At 39.2% G+C, this 14,098-nt stretch overlaps 1 protein-coding gene across 1 annotated transcript in view; it reads right to left on the bottom strand.

Moving 5' to 3' along the window:
- CACNA2D3 (calcium voltage-gated channel auxiliary subunit alpha2delta 3) overlaps positions 1-14,098 on the bottom strand; it is an 877,155-nt gene that overhangs the window by 217,611 nt on the left and 645,446 nt on the right. The gene's annotated exons all lie outside the window — the stretch shown is intronic.

Here is a 14,098-nt window from a genome sequence, read left to right as displayed (position 1 = left end):
CTAAGAAGTCATTTTGAAATGAGAAGGGAGAGCAAGAATAGCTTGCTTCAGCGATAAAACCAAAAGATTCTTAAATCACTACTGGCTCTGTGTGTGTATCTTTAAGTGCTTTCTAAAGAATCTATCTCTTTTCTGTATGATTGAAAATTTTAATAAAAAGAACATTCCATAAATTCTCACTTACAGAAAACATTTTATAAATAAAACCATTGAGTAGAATATGCTTGCAATGAATATTAATGTCTTAAACTTAGTAAAACAAATAATAATAATCCTACTTAAATCCCTCTGCATAAAGATCAAAATAGTCCTTTATATAAACCATGGTAATACTCTGATATGGAAATGCTATCAGAATAATTTTTTATAGTCTAGGTTAAACATATTTGATTATCAGTATTTTGGATATTTTTTATAACAAGCTATTTAGAAAAACAGGCATTATTATTTTTAATTGAATTGATTCTTTCAGTGTAAACAATATGAATCATTTTTTATAATACTACTCAGATGATTTGTTTTCCTTTTAAAATCTAGACAAATTAAGAACACCAACCACTGTCTAGACTCCCATTTTGTACTGGCATTTTTCAATATTCTTATAAAATGTCTGGACCCTAAATAACTTAAGGCATTAAGAAAGCAGCAATGAAAAATAGTAAAGAAGAAGCAAACCTTCTAAGTAATATTTCTACCTTGCTTTGCATTTGATTGTCTTAATCGTCATAACTCAATCCTTGAAATGCTACATAAATGACACAATGCTGTAGCCAAGACTTTTCTTCTTTTTACAGAATCATAACCTTCATCTGAGATCTGGAGACTCTGAATTTCTATGGGATTCCCTGTATTTTAAGTTGCCTAAATATAAAAGTAAACAGATTTCCCTCTTTGAACTTTAACTGCATCTTGTATGAACTAAAATGTTGAATTTGTTTGTTCTCTTTTTCTCTTTTTAACAACCTGAAGATAATTTTGTGAATGATAATGCTAAATACTGTTAGAACATCTGAATGAGAATCTCAAAATAACTGTTTTCTAATAAAGATGTTGCTACTCAGGAAAATTTTTTTGCTCTTTCTCCCCCAACCCCCCACCTCACCCCAGTGTTTCAAAGAATAAGTCATTAAGCAGGGACTACATTTTATGGATAAACATCTAGACAGGAAGGATGCAGTCTTTGACCAGGGACATGTATATAAGCAAACTCATGCACAAGAGAATATTACAGAGTAACATATCTGAAAGCTGTCTTAGGGAACTGCTTTACAGTATACAACAGGCTTATTTCAGGAATCCTCAAAATAAGGAAATAGGAATTATTAGGGGCACTGGATTTTGGCTAATATTCATGATCAGCTATGCCACATAACTGAACACCACCGCCCTCCCCCTCCCCAACTGTGGCCAACGATTTGTATTTTTACAAACATGGATTAGACATCTCCCTAATGCCTGAAAACACAGCCAACAGTCAGGGCTTCAAGGCCCTGGGACAAAATCTTTCCCCTGTTTAAAGACCCCCTGAAATGCTGCTTCCTCCATAAAACCTTCCATAACAAAGTGGAAATGGGAAACATATGTTCTCAAACTTCACTTGTTATTCAGTCGCTTAGTAGTGTTCGACTCTTTGCGACCCCATGGACTGCAGCACACAAGACTTCCCTGTCCTTCACTAGCTCCCAGAGTTTGCTTGAGCTTATTGCCATTGAGTTGGTGATGCTATACAACCATCTTGTCCTCTGTCACCTCCTTTTTCTTCTGCCCTCAATCTTTCCCACCATCAGGGTCTTTTCCAGTGACTCAGCTCTTCGTATCAAGTGACCAAACTATGGAAGATTCAGTTTCAGCATCACTCCTTCCAATGAATATTTCTGATTTAGAATTAACTGGTTAGATCTCCTTAGTTATCCAAAGACTCTCAAGAGTCTTCTCTGGCACACTAATTTGAAAGCATCGATTCTTCGGCACTCAGCCTTCTTTATGGTCCAACTCTCACACCAGTACATGACTACTGGAAAACCATAGCTTTGACTATATAGACCTTTGTTGGCAAAGTGATGTCTCTGCTTTTTAATATGCTGTCTAGGTTTGTCATAGTGTACCTTCCAAGGAGCAAGCATCTTTTAATATCATGGCTGCAGTCACAGTCCACAGTGATTTTAGAGCCCAAGAAAATAAAATCTGACACTGCTTCCACTTTCTCTCCAACTATTTGCCATGAAGTGATGGGAACGGATACCAGGATCTTACTTTTTTGAATGTTGAATTTTAAGACAGCTTTTTCACTCTCCTCTTTCACCCTCATCAAAAGGCTCTTTAGTTCCTCTTTGCTTTCTGCCATTCAATTCAGTTCAGTTCAGTCGCTCAGTCATGTCTGATTCTTTGCGACCCCATGAACTGCAGCACGCCAGGCCTCCCTGTCCATCACCAACTCCTGGAGTCCACACAAACCCACATCCATCGAGTTGGTGATGCCAGCCATCCAACTATCTCATTCTCTGTCATCCCCTTTTCCTCCTGCCCTCAATCTTTCCCAGCATCAGGGTCTTTTCAAATGAGTCAGCTCTTTGCATCAGTTGGCCAAAGTATTGGAGTTTCAGCTTCAATATCAGTCTTTCCAATGAACACTCAGGACTGATCTCCTTTAGGATGGACTGGTTGGATCTCCTTGCAGTCCAAGGGACTCTCAAGAGTCTTCTCCAACACCACAGTTCAAAAACATCAATTCTTCGGCACTCATCTTTCTTTATAGTCCAACTTTCACATCCATACATGACCACTGGAAAAACCAGAGCCTTGACTAGACAGATCTTTGTTGGCAAAGTAATGTCTCTGCTTTTTAATATGCTGTCTGGGTTGGTCATAACTTTTCTTCCAAGGAGTAAGCGTCTTTTAATTTTATGGCTGCAGTCACCATCTGCAGTGATTTTGGGGCCCAGAAAAATTAAGTCAGCCACTGTTTCCTCATCTATTTGCCATGAAGTGATGGGACTGGATGCCATGATCTTAGTTTTCTGAATGTTGAGCTTTAAGCCAACTTTTTCACTCTCCTCTTTCACTTTCTTCAAGAGGCTCTTTAGTTCTTCTTCACTTTCTGCCATAAGGGTGGTGTCATTTGCATATCTGAAGTTATTGATATTTCTCCTGGCAATCTTTATTCCAGCTTCTGCTTCTTCCAGCCCAGCATTTCTCATGAAGTACACTGCATAAAAGTTAAATGAGCAGGGTGACAATATACAGCCTTGACGTACTCCTTTTCCTATTTGGAACCAGTCTGTTGTTCCATGTCCAGTTCTAACTGTTGCTTCCTGACCTGCATACAGATTTCTCAAGAGGCAGGTCAGGTGGTCTGGTATTCCACTCTCTTTCAGAATTTTCCACAGTTTATTGGGATCCACACAGTCAAAGGCTTTGGCATAGTCAATAAAGCAGAAATAGATGTTTTTCTGGAACTCTCTTGCTTTTTCCATGATCAAGCTGATGCTGGATTTCTGCCATTAGGCTGGTTATCATCTGCATATTTGAGATTGTTATTATTTTTCCCAGCAATCTTGATTCCAGCTTGTGATTCACCCAGTCCAGCATTTCACATGATGTACTCTGAATGTAAGTTAAATAAGCTGGTTGACAATAGACAGCCTTGATGTACCCTTTTTCCAATTTTGAACCAGTCCATTGTTCCATGTCTGGTTCTAACTATTGCTTCTTGACCTGCATACAGAGACAGGCATGGTGATTGGGTATTCCCATCTCTAACAAGTTTCCAGTTTGTTGTGATTCATACGGTTGAAATTTTTCACATAGTCAATGAAGCAGAAGTAGATGTTTTTCTGAAATTCCCTTGCTTTCTCTCTGATCCAACAGATGTTGGCAATTTGGCCTCTGGTTCCTCTGCCTTTTTTAAATCCAGCTTGTACATCTGGATGTTCTCAGTTCATATACTGTTGAAGCTTAGCTTGAAGGATTTTGAGTATTACCTTCCTAGCATGTGAAGTGAGCACAACTGTATGGCAGTTGGTACATTTTTTGGTACTGCCCTTCTTTGCGATTGGAATGAAAACTGACCTTTCACAGTATGGCTACTGCTGAGTTTTACAAATTTGCTGACATACTGAGTGCAGCACTTTAACAGCATCATCTTTTAGGATCTGAAAAAGTATAGAGCTGGAATTCCATCACTTCCACTAGCTTTGTGTGTAGTAATGGTTCCTAAAGTTTACTTGACTTCACACTTCAGGATGTCTGGCTCTAAGTGAATGATCACACCATCATGGTTATCTAGGTCATTATGACCTTTTTCATATAGGTCTTCTGTTAGGTCCTTGCCATTTCTGTCCTTTTATGTGACCATCTTTGCATGAAATGTTCCCTTCGTATCTCCAATTTTCTTGAAGAGATCTCCAGTCTCTCCCATTTGTTTTCCTCTATTTCTTTGCTCAGTTCACTTAAGTAGGCTTTCTTTTTTTTTTTTTTTTTTTATTTTTACTTTATTTTACTTTACAATACTGTATTGGTTTTGCCATACATTGACATGAATCCACCACGGGTGTACATGCATTCCCAAACATGAACCCCCCTCCCACCTCCCTCCCCATAACATCTCTCTGGGTCATCCCCGTGCACCAGCCCCAGGCATCCTGTATCCTGCATCGGACATAGCCTGGCAATTCGTTTCTTACATGAGAGTATACATGTTTCAATGCCATTCTCCCAAATCATCCCACCCTCTCCCTCTCCCTCTGAGTCCAAAAGTCCGCTCTACACGTCTGTGTCTCTTTTGCTGTCTTGCATACAGGGTCATCATTGCCATCTTTCTAAATTCCATGTATATGTGTTAGTATACTGTATTGGTGTTTTTCTTTCTGGCTTACTTCACTCTGTATAATCAGCTCCAATTTCATCCATCTCATTAGAACTGATTCAAATGTATTCTTTTTAATGGCTGAGTAATACTTCATTGTGTATATGTACCACAGCTTTCTTATCCATTCATCTGCTGATGGACATCTAGGTTGCTCCCATGTCCTGGCTATTATAAACAGTGCTGTGATGAACATTGGGGTACATGTCTCTCTTTCAATTCTGGTTTCCTTGGTGTGTATGCCCAGCAGTGGGATTGCTGGGTCATAAGGCAGTTCTATTTGCAATTTTTAAAGGAATCTCCACACTGTTCTCCATAGTGGCTGTATTAGTTTGCATTCCCACCAACAGTGTAGGAGGGTTCCCTTTTCTCCACACCCTCTCCAGCATTTATTGCTTGCAGACTTTTGGATCGCAGACATTCTGACTGGTGTGAAGTGGTACCTCATTGTGGTTTTGATTTGCATTTCTCTGATAATGAGTGATGTTGAGCATCTTTTCATGTATTTGTTAGCCATCCGTATGTCTTCTTTGGAGAAATGTCTATTTAGTTCTTTGGCCCATTTTTTGATTGGGTCATTTATTTTTCTGGAATTGAGCTGCATGTGTTGCTTGTATATTTTTGAGATTAGTTGTTTGTCAGTTGCTTCATTTGCTATTATTTTCTCCCATTCAGAAGGCTGTCTTTTCACCTTGCTTATATTTTCCTTTGTTGTGCAGAAGCTTTTAATTTTAATTAGATCCCATTTGTTTATTTTTGCTTTTATTTCCAGAATTCTGGGGGGTGGATCATAGAGGATCCTGCTGTGATTTACGCTGGAGAGTGTTTTGCCTATGTTCTCCTCTAGGTGTTTTATAGTTTCTGGTCTTACATTTAGATCTTTAATCCATTTTGAGTTTATTTTTGTGTGCGGTGTTAGAAAGTGATCTAGTCTCATTCTTTTACAAGTGGTTGACCAGTTTAAGTAGGCTTTCTTACTCAACTGAATGCAAAGTTCCAGAGAACAGCAAGTCTTCAAACTTCACCACAAAAATAATCATAAAAGCAAGCTAAGATATAATCTAAGACCAAATTCGTGCTAACGGTTAATACAGCAAAGTCACCGAACTCCAGGGCTGGAAGCAAAGCTGGGTTTTCTGTAGAGCCTAGGAACTCTAAGGGCAGAAGCTGGGAATGGCTCCTCTCTTTATCCACAGCATGACACATGGAGCCTGGTATGTAAGAAGTGTTCAGCAAATGATCCTTGAATGAATTTATTTTAATCCTGACCTTGTATTTATTTTATAAATGAAACTCAGAGAGGAAAATGAGTTACTGAGAATTGGTACCAGAGTCCGAACACGACTCTGGGCTAGCGTTCTCCACTTTATATTGTACATCTTCTGCTTGCTCTTGCCACCTTCTCTTCGGGTATCTTGCCTGCGAAAATGAGGTCAAACTTAGACTGTAACGAGGGTCTGGGAGGCTGGTACCTGTGTGCTGTTGCTGCTGATAGGGGCAAAAGTTTTATGACATCACAGAGGTAAGGAAAAAGGACTTTTAAAAAATAGTTTAGTTGCACATTATGGTTTCCTTGGAAAGAAACACAGGAGAAATGAGCTACAGAAGCAAATAGGCCTGAATTGTCTCTGAACAAATAACTCAAATTTGTTGAGTCATTTTGCATTTATTCATCCTTCCCTCTATCTATCCACCTACCTATCCACCCAGTCATGTTCTATTTCCAAACTTGCCTTGCTATTACTGAACATTGCTTTAAACACTTAACATCTATATAGCTCTAAATTTAACCCTGGTGAAGTATCTACAAGCCATCTTACAGTTGGATCAATTAAAGATAAAGGGGACGGTACCTTGCTCTAGGTCACAAAAGGTAGCAGGGTGCAGGTTTGTGCCTTGGCCGACCTGAAACTAAACTCCCGAGCAAATCATTCTGCCCTCAGCCTCCTGTTTTCAGGGTACAAAGGCAAATGATGTTTTGCCTTAAGGATCTTGGAGTGTGGTAAAAGAGGCAACCAAGCAACTCATCCCTAAAAGGAGTAACTCCAAGAGTCTGGGGGAGGATTAAATAGAATTATGGATGTAAAGCACCTAATACAGTGCCTGACACATCCAATAAGTAGAACTGATCTCATAACAACCATGCCAGGTTAGGGAGAGAAGTCCTTAAGCTTCTCTGAAATCCATCCACTGCTCTCCCAAACTTGAACTTCATCTATCTCTGCATTCAAATTACATACACAAAATATTTTAAAATTTTCTCCTTTATCCCATGATATAGATAACATGCTTTAGAAAGTAGTTCAAGGTGGTGGTAGTTGGCACTGCAAATATTAAAGAAGGTAGGGAATGATGCACAATGGGAAGGAAATTGTTAGAGAGGAAGGAGGTCAGGAACGAAAGGAGAGATGCTTCAGAAGCACCCAGCCAAATCATCTAATGTGTCCCAGCCCTGGGCAAACACGGATGGGTCCAATCCAAGCACATAGGGCTCATGATTCAGCGAGTGGTTCAATTCCATTAGTCATTTCTGGAAAAAGAAAGTCCATACCATGGCATTAGTCCTTTGCCTGACATTTTTCTACCTCATGAAACTAGGATGGGTTTTCCAAAATCCTTTCAGCTAATTTGAATGGATAAACATCTAACTTTCTGCTTTTGGACTTCTCAGTAGTTTTGCTGTACATGATTGCACAATTGCTCCAATTTACCCCAGAGGGTCATTTCAGTTGAATCCTTTGGCACGAGATGTGTGGAAGCTTGCACAGAGCCATCCCTCCAGTTCTCACGGAACTGGGCTGTATTGGGGTTTGTAGTGGATATATACCCATTAATTGGGGGTGTGACCTGGGAATAATGTTACAGGAAAAAGGATCAGGGGGCTGAACTATGATCAGATCAACAAATACATGATTTTAATACAAAAAAAAAAAACAAAAACTGAAAAGGCAAATCAGTTTTCCAACTTTAATATGCAGAAACAATAAAAGTAGACAAATTTTGTTGGTGCAAATTAGAATTGTTTGTATCAAAATTTTATGTCCAAAAAGTGATGAAAATAAAGGCTATGTCCATGAGTATACAGTGCAAGTATATGTTTTCTCTAGAGTAAGTCACGAGAATGACCTACTACACCTGCCACTCAGGAAATCCCCTAAAGTGAAGAACTATAGAGTCATTCTGAAGAACAGAATGGGAAAGACTAGAGATCTCTTCAAGAAAAGTAGAGATACCAAGGGAACATTTCATGCAAAGATGGGCTCGATAAAGGACAGAAATGGTATGGACATAACAGAAGCAGAAGATATTAAGAAGAGGTGGCAAAAATACACAGAAGAACTGTACAGAAAAGATCTTCACGACCCAGATAATCATGATGATGTGATCACTAACATAGAGCCAGACATCTTGGAATGTGAAGTCAAGTGGGCCTTAGGAAGCATCACTACGAACAAAGCTAATGGAGGTGATGAAACTACAGTGGAGCTATTTCAAATCCTGAAAGATGATGCTGTGAAAGTGCTGCACTCAATATGCCAGCAAATTTGGAAAACTCAGCAGTGGCCACAGGACTGGAAAAGGTCAGTTTTCATTCCAATTCCAAAGAAAGGCAATGCCAAAGAATGCTCAAACTACCACACAATTGCACTCATCTCACATGCTAGTAAGGTAATGCTCAAAATTCTCCAAGCCAGCCTTTAGCAACACGTGAACCGTGAACTCCCTGATGTTCAAGCTGGTTTTAGAAAAGGCAGAGGAACCAGAGATCAAATTGCCAACATCTTCTGGATCATGGGAAAAGCAAGAGAGTTCTAGAAAAACATGTATTTCTGCTTTATTGACTATGCCAAAGCCTTTGACTGTGGGGATCACAATAAACTGTGGACAATTCTGAGAGAGATGGGAATACCAGACCACCTAACCTGCCTCTTGAGAAACCTGTATGCAGGTCAGGAAGCAACAGTTAGAACTGGACATGGAACAACAGACTGGTTCCAAATAGGAAAAGGAGTACGTCAAGGCTGTATATTGTCACCCTGCTTATTTAACTTCTATGCAGAGTACATCATGAGAAACGCTGGATTGGAAGAAACACAAGCTGGAATAAAGATTGCTGGGAGAAATATCAATAACCTCAGATATGCAGATGACACCACCCTTATGGCAGAAAGTGAAGAGGAGCTAAAGAGCCTCTTGATGAAAGTAAAAGAGGAGCGCGAAAAAGTTGGCTTAAAGCTCAACATTCAGAAAACGAAGATCATGGCATCCGGTCCCATCACTTCATGTGAAATAGATGGGGAAACAGTGGAAACAGTGTCAGACTTTACTTTTCTGGGCTCCAAGGTCACTGCAGATGGTGACTGCAGCCATGAAATTCAAAGACACTTACTCCTTGGAAGAAAAGTTATGATCAACCTAGATAGTATATTCAAAAGCAGAGACATTACTTTGCCGACTAAGGTCCATCTAGTCAAGGCTATGGTTTTTCCTGTGGTCATGTATGGATGGGAGAGTTGGACTGTGAAGAAAGCTGAACGCCGAAGAATTGATGCTTTTGAACTGTGGTGTTGGAGAAGACTCTTGAGAGTCCCTTGGACTGCAAGGAGATCCAACCAGTCCATTCTGAAGGAGATCAACCCTGGGATTTCTTTGGAAGGAATGATGCTAAAGCTGAAGCTCCAGTACTTTGGCCACCTCATGCGAAGAGTTGACTCATTGAAAAAGATTCTGATGCTGGGAGGGATTGGGGGCAGGAGGAGAAGGGGACGACCTAGGATGAGATGGCTGGATGGCATCACGGACTCGATGGACGTGAGTCTGAGTGAACTCCGGGAGATGGTGATGGACAGGGAGGCCTGGCGTGCTGCGATTCATGGGGTCGCAAGGAGTTGGACATGACTGAGTGACTGAACTGAACTGATAGCAGTGTTTTAAAACCATTTAAGCTTTATTTGTATTGAATGTGTCTCTACTGAACAAGGCATGGACTAGCATTATCAGTAGTATTTCACTGAGTTAAGCATTCATCATGGGTGGGCCCTGGTAAGTGCTGCTCATGTACTTCTCTGTTGTCACTTTGTTCTTTTCCTTATTATAAAACACTACATAAATGCTATAAAAGTTCAAATATATATGAAAAAGGGTACAACTTGAACATTTTTTCCCAGATACACAAAAAAAGATATAAGGTTGTTTAAATTTAACAAATCATTTCCTCTAAATAAGAACTGCAAATAACATCCTGCTCCCGAAATAGAGCTCTCTGGTCGCCCATTAGCCCTTATGGGGCTTCAGCCAGAGCCCCAGTGCACTCTTCTGAGGGTCATCCCACCATCAGGAAGCCAGGCACTTTTAATCTGAAGGTTTTGCATTCATTTCTTTATGGTCTCAAACACACAGTTTAACAGGGCCAATGGGAAAGGGACCGGCCATGATTCACATGAGGGCTTCCCAGGTGGCTCAGTTAAAGAATCCACTTTCAAAGCAGGAGACACAGGAGACTTGTGTTTGATCCCTGGGTGGGTAAGATCTCCTGGAGGAGGAGACAGCAACCCACTCCCACATTCTTGTCTTGAAAAAGACTCCCATGGCTGTGAACCTTGCAAAGTTTCCCTCCTTTCACAGCAACAGGGCAGCTTCTCTGGAAAGCCATAGATACCCTCATACAGAACTACCACAAAGAATAAAATGCTCAGTTCTGTGATCATCATTATGGTGGAACAATTTGTTGTAACTGAGATTTCCACAGAATCCATCACACTGACCATGGGGGGAGCTAAAGTGATTGGACTTGCTCCAGTTTCTACTTCCCTTGCCTTATTCACAAAATAAATCTAATTTAAGTTATAGCTCATTGTACTGCTACCCTCTTTCTGACTCTTGAGTTTAGTCAATTTTAACAGCCCCAGCTTGAGAATGCATATAAAAGATGCCTGCATGTGTTCTTATAAGAGTAAATGATGAGGAAGAAAACAGAATTATCAAAACAAATATAATAGCTTACACAGAAAGCCAGTCAAGGTAAAAGCAAATGAGTCATAAACCAGACCCAAATGTAAATAGCTATCACCTCTCCATTTTGTACTCCATTTGCATCCATTTAGCTGCTTATATAACTGTAATGAAACACTAAAATCACTAGACCTACAGTTCTCTGAAAACAGCAGCTTTGCAAACTTTCAATTTTCTATTTTCAATGACAAGTCAACATTTCAAAGTGCAGAAGTTAAATGAGACAAGGAATGATAAATGATGCTCCACAATTGCTGAAATCTGATTACACTGAGATAAGAGCTGGCCAAATTCTACTTGCAAGAGTTTATACCTAAAGAACAAGACGAAAGAAAGGAAGAAAGGAAAGAAGTCTTTAAATGATTGCTTCCATTTATTCCTCCTAAATACAATATAAACAAGGATATAAAGAAAATGCAAATGAATTCAGGATCCCATTTACACTTAGGGGAAGAGATTAATAAAGCAGTCCCATCCTGAAAGAAAAAACAAAAATCGACCCTCATTTAAGAAGCTAATTTATGCACTCCTGAGTCCTCATACAAGTTAAGCAGCACAGAATATCACAGCAGGCATAGAACAACAGATCTCAAACCCTGCTGTGTTTGTTCAAGAAGGCAAGTTAAGCTATTCCTAACAGGAAACAAAACACATGGTGTGGCTATTAAACAGGGATCGTTTTGCCATACTGTATAGCTCTGACTCCATCAATTGCTGTTCCAAACAGGATTAGAGATGTGGTTTTCTTTAACTATGGTTTTGAGAAAAATGCTTATGCCTGCTCTGAATTTTGAAGCCTATGTTAACTAATATGATGCCAGGCAAGACACAGGGTACCTTCAAGACCTTCAAGACACTGTCTTTGAGAAAGTCCAAATTTGCGTAAAGACAACACAAAATGAAGGGGAAAGGTGCACCTGTATTGAAAAGTTAATCACATAAACAGCCAAATTTGAAATGCCCCCAAAGCATTTATTTTAAGTATTCAAGGCTCCATGTTATAGAGATTAAGTTAATCACACAGTGAAAAACTGATGTCTAGTTCCTATAGACAGAACCTACTTAGATGAATATGCAGTTTGAAAACTGGACTGTTTTTGTGTATATACTACTGAATATACATTTGCAAACAACTCTGGGCAATTCTGTTATTATTATAAAATGGAATCTCCCAGACATTTTCGTAGACATCAATAATCATATAAGAGAAAAAATGCAAACTGTTGTACTGTTCTACAAAATATGGACCTTTCTCCATTGCTGAACTCAAGAACAATGTACCCAAAGGAGAAAGTGGTTCAATTTTCACTAAAAAGAACAGATTTGTATTGGCCTGAAGGCTTCAGGTCTGTATTGCTACATGTTTTTTAACCAAGACTTCAGGACACTGCCTATGTATTTGGTGAAAATAGTTACTGATCAAGTGTATAACCAGTTAGTATAATATCACTCCTACTTTGTATTAAGGGTTAAAATTTATAGAATCTAGAAATTATCTCAGAGGTGTTTAAGAATCACAGGAAAAATAAAACCTTTTTTTGTGTGTTTATGTGCAAACCATTGTTCTAGAAAATAGCCAAAAGGGCTAGAATATTTGTAAAACTCTCAAATTATTAGAATTACACAAATGATAATTTATAGACAACAATCATTAATTACTGCTACACATACTAGGGATATCCAAATGGGACATTTTTAGTTGTAGATCAGCCAAGAGATTAAAATAAGCATGTTTACAGAGACATAACTATTTAAAATATTTATAGAGAAAACAGTTGCAGATGATTCAAAGAGAGATTCCAACAAAAACACAGCACAAATGTAGACACCATATGGTTCAACGTATGCACTCATGACCTCATGTGAAAAGCCGGCCAAAGACACAGCAGCTGGAGATACCTCCCTTTTACCCCCAGAACAACAAACTCTTGGGTTTGGAAGGGACTAATTATAATCATGTACATGGATGAGTGAAACCTATGGGTAATGTCAAAATCTTCAGGAAGAAATGTCTCAAAACAATTGTTTCTGAAAGCCTTTGCTTTGTTGGGTTTCAAATGCAGTCTCCCTTTCTTTCTGACTCCATCTAGGCAATTCAGGCAGGTGATATACAGTTTTAATGAAACAAGAGAAGCATCACATTCTTTCTGGGCTCTTTTGTCATATCTTGACAATTCATTAGCAAGATAATTATTTGAGGGGAACTGATGCTTGTAAGAACTTTCTACCAAAAGCCTTTGGTAACACTAGGGAGGGGAAGGGAAGGAATGTGAGGGGCAGGGATGCTCATACATAATCTATTGAGACTAGTGGTCCTGAAGGGGAATGCTTTCTGTCTGCAATGTGCCTCTCTTCAACCCACCTCATCTTCCAGCCTAGATCCCCAAGGATTACAGTCAAACTCCTCCAAAGAACTGAACTGCCCAGAAACTATCCAAAGAGTTCTGAAATCATTTCACACAAGATCCCTCTAATTTTTTGTTTAAAATAAATACCTTTCTCTATCTTAATTGAAACAAGACAGTTTGTAGCCACAGTGAGGAAGGGAAGGCAGGGTTATTTTTTGTCATCCAGGGCTGCAGAACAAGTCTATTGGGCAGTATAACATCTTTGGGACAGAGGAAAAGCCACTGGAGCATCTTCCTCATTTTCGAACTTTCTATGACCATAAATAATAATGTGTTTCACTTTGCAGGGCATGTGATGTGAGTCAAGATATGATGATAGAAGAAAAGAGTGATGAGCTAAGTGCTATTGAGAACTCATATGGCCCAGCAACATTTGTTATTACCATATTCTGCGCTGGTTTGTTTTGAACTTTGTTTTAAAATTCCATGGCTGATGACACTTCAAGTTCATGAGGAATCTTTTACAACAGAATGCTTTTGTCTATGGATCAGTGAAAATTTGATGAATAAATACCAGTAAGTGGAGGCTAGTCCATTTTTAGATACTTAGTTTAAGTCTCTTTGCAAAGAAATTTCTCATGTGGGCAATTAAGCAAGCATAACCTATCAAAGATGCCAATCCTTCCAGATAATGTGGAATTCTGACCATATATTTACCCTAAAGCTCTTGCTCTACTCAAATACTTTAACTTTTAATGAAGTGTTCAGTCCTTTTGTGATGGCACTGAAGTGTAATCAAACATCACCACAAGCCAAGTCACACACTAGCATGTCTTGCCTTGTTTAAATATCTCAAATGTATTTGAGTAACTGT

This window comes from Budorcas taxicolor, chromosome 1, assembly GCF_023091745.1.
Source record: "Budorcas taxicolor isolate Tak-1 chromosome 1, Takin1.1, whole genome shotgun sequence".
NCBI classification, from domain to species: Eukaryota; Metazoa; Chordata; class Mammalia; order Artiodactyla; family Bovidae; genus Budorcas; species Budorcas taxicolor.
Note: the sequence above shows the minus strand (reverse complement) of the source record. Positions and strands in the feature narration are given on the sequence as shown.